The following is a 3,799-nucleotide window of genomic DNA, read 5'->3' on the forward strand; positions in this document are numbered from 1 at the left end:
CTCCGGACCAAGATGGAGGAAGGACTTTATAAAGGGAAAGAAGAAGTTAAGAGGAGGGACTGTTAACAACCACACACCCAAGTTGTAAACAGAGTTCTTCCTGTATGACTCCCCCTATATTATAGGGTGCGAGAGTTCCTCCTAGAGGCCCAAAGACAGTTCCCATCTAGATTAAGATCTCTGTCATAAATTTTAACATTTGTTAAATTGTCATTCTGTAGGCTCAGGGGACCGTAGAACTTAGAAATTTACCAGGCCCTTACACTTCTAAATTGTTAAGAGTTTGTGAAATTGTCATGTAGCATTGCTGTATGGTTTTCAACTTTTCATGCACACAGGAACCATGGAGTCACTTAAGATACTTCAGATTTGCTGAGTCAGAATTTCCGGGAGAAGGCCTGGGATCTGCATTTTAACTCTATCTTTGGTGGTTCTGTTCGAAGTGGCTCCAAAACCCACTTTAGGAAACACAGTCTCTTTAGGATCCAACCAATTAAGCTCTACCTTGACAAAGAGGAGGTTACTGGCTTGAGATGAGAAAAATGCCTGAAAGAGAAATCCTCTTCTCCTTCCTAATAGGTTTTGATTAGTGGATGAAAGGAGAATATGAAGCCAATTAGTAAAAATGCTTTTCCTCTTTCCAGTTCCTCAGACTCTATAAAAGACAAGGCTTCCTAATAAGAGCTGTTTCAGCTTGTTATTCATCTTTTGTTTTCTTAGCGAGCACTGGCTTATTAATTAGAAACCAGTGCCTTTTCTCAATGGACGCAATAAATGCCTTCATGTATCGGTACAGTAGGTGGTTTATCTCAGCCCACGGTCCCAGGGTCCTGTTATAGAAAATCCAAATTAACAGGGGAAGGGAAGAGTGGAAGAATGGTGGGTGGGAAGGGAGGAGGAAATGTGGGACGTGGAGGGAGAGTCCCGTCTTGTCAGGACTCTGTACTTTCTTGGTTCTACATTGATAATTATCAGCGACAGTTACTACTTTTACCATTTCATAGAAGAGATCATTGCCACACTATAAATAAACCTGTTTCTATAATTTAGATTTCATTATCTCTTAGAGTAACAACATTCATGGTTTTTAGGTTAAAAAAAGAACATATGACTTCTTCAATTTATCGATATTTGATAGGGAATTTATACAAAATTAAATTGGACAACTGCATAGGTGGTAATAAAAATATTCTTTTTATTTAATGCCAAATGATATGTATTACAGATTCAAATTATTGTATTTAATATAAATTCCCACCATCTGTGAATTTCAGGACATAAAAGGAATCAATATACTTTCCAGGTATAAATCTCTTTCTTCCTCTGTCTTTGTTCCTGTTTCTCTCTCTCCCCCTCCCTTCCTCTTTCTCAACAAATACTCAGCAAAGCAGTGGAATATATTGCCATCCTTTTCAGTAGGTCTTGATTTTCCATCTTGATAAAAATCAACAGGCTAGAGGATATTATTAGTTAATACAAATGACAGCTTTTTATTTCCCCTAAATGATTAGGTTTTTCTAATCCCCACAATAAATCCCCAATAAATGTTTCAACATAGCATTGTTTATTTGGCCTGATTTTAAAAGTAGTATATATTCATTTTTAAAAATTAGAAAGTTCAGAGAAGTATAAAAATAAGACAGATGCCACCATGAATCTCACTACCTAGAAACTACAGTTAACAATTTAGTACATTTCCTTTTAATCTTTTTTTATTAATATACATAAAATTATGTAAATTTGGGGTCACAAAATATACACAATTATGTTTCCTTTTTACTATTTTTACATATAATGCCAAAAGCATATTACCAAACTATTAAATTCTTTTAAAATGAAATGCTAAAATGGCTTTCCAGTTTCCCATTATATGGAGCTACCATAATTTAAGTAACGCTTCCCCCTTTGTTGGACTTCTCAGTAGCTTTCGCATGTTTTCTAACAAAAAAAAATAGGATGCAAATTATCTCCTCAGTTGATCTCAGAGCCCATTGTAGAGAAGGAATTTTCTTTGTGCAGGAGACTGCCATGATGATCGGCTTCTGCTCATCAAAGAACTTGACAACCATGGATATCAAATCCAATTATAAGTTGTTTGTATTGCTGGGATTTAAAACAACTTCCCCCGCCCCAACCCAACAGCATAAACGGCTCTGTGTGAGAGGTTTGTGGGAGGATCAAGGCAAGCGCTTGAGTTGGGGGTGCTGTGGCATCGAGAGAGAAAAAAAAGCTATAGTGAGTCATGAATGAGATCAAGTATCCAGAGGTGAACAGAAGTGACAGCGAGAATGTAAGTGCCCAAGAATTTGCCGAAATATCAGAGGAGGGCACTGTGCTTCCCTAAGGACATAGCACTAAAGGCTCGATTCAATTTTATTTTCATTTGAAAAGGTCAAGATGACCTCAGCAGACATCTATGAAATAAATAACACTGATAGAATAAGCACACAGTTAGGTTTTATTTTTTGATTCATTGGGGAGTCTTTGACTTCTAATAGAGGATATTTTAAGAGATGCGCATGTATCTGTTAGCTAGTTTCATGCTTTCAGCTAAGAAAAATACTTTTGTTTCATTTTTTAATTTGGCTTTAAAAGACTATGTTTACTTAGCCCTTTATCCCCAATAGTGACAGGGAAGTCATATATTGTCATAAGTCAGGTTCCCCAGGAAACAAGTGAAGATTCGCCTGCAAGAAGTATGCTAAAAAAGCACAGTCAGAAACAGTGTCTCTAAGGGTGTGAGGAATGTAGGACTGGGCTGAGGGAGAAGCTGAACTGCAATGTACTTGCAATTAAGCCTCAGCCTAAACTACATGGAGCTCTGAGACTAGAACGGCTCTTCTAGAACATTCCAAATTGAGGTGTGAGGGATGTGGGAAAAGGTTGGCAGTTGGACAGCCATTTATACCACTGCATTGGCCAGTCATGAATGCGGGCTGCCCTTGGGGTCATGTCGTCATGTCCTAGGGGCCAGGAAGCTTCTCTAGCCTTCAGCAGCCAACGCTCCGTGCAGCTGGGTGATACTGTCTCAGTTCTGAAGAATAGACCTGGGCGATGCCTACTGCACTTACGGCACATAACTTCTTACTTTTCTACTAGCATTTTAAATTAAAAATTAAAAATATCTGGACTTCTCTCTCTCATTTTCATGTCAATAATTACATTATATTTTTAAAGGAAAGAATTATCGACTTGCTTCTGGGTCAGATGAAAAATTTAGCAGGATTGCATTTCTTCACTTCCCAGTTTTGGTTGATATAATCTGGCGTTTTATATGGACTTAATTAACAACATCATGCTGTTACGTTTCTGCAATGTTTATCTTGGCTTTAAAAATTATTTTGGCCATCAGTATTCATTTTGTAACCACCGTCAAATCTTTACAGATTGAACTGTTTAAACTTGTAAAAGCTAAATGTTGATTTTCTTTACTGCCTTGATGTAAATGAACAAATGGACACAAGACCCAGAACTGAGGACAATTATAACTGATTTGCTGTGAACCCCAAAGCCTATATTCCCTCACTGACAGCCATACTGCAACATGAATATTTTAAAAATCTGATTGTGGAAGGCTGCAAGCTGGCCTGACTTTTTTCCCACTTTGGTCTCACTGGAAAGTGACTTGAACTCCTAACTTATTTTTAGTTAAGAACAGTAACAGATTCAAGTTCTCCCATCTGTGAGAGCAAAGGCAGCAAAAGGCAAGGGACTGGAATCATATTTAATTGATCCATCCACCCGTCGCAGTTTCTGTATTTAACTCTTCTACCAACTTGGTCATCATGAACTTGGGGAC

Source organism: Pteropus vampyrus, unplaced genomic scaffold (assembly GCF_000151845.1).
Source record: "Pteropus vampyrus isolate Shadow unplaced genomic scaffold, Pvam_2.0 Scaffold96, whole genome shotgun sequence".
Taxonomy (NCBI): domain Eukaryota; kingdom Metazoa; phylum Chordata; class Mammalia; order Chiroptera; family Pteropodidae; genus Pteropus; species Pteropus vampyrus.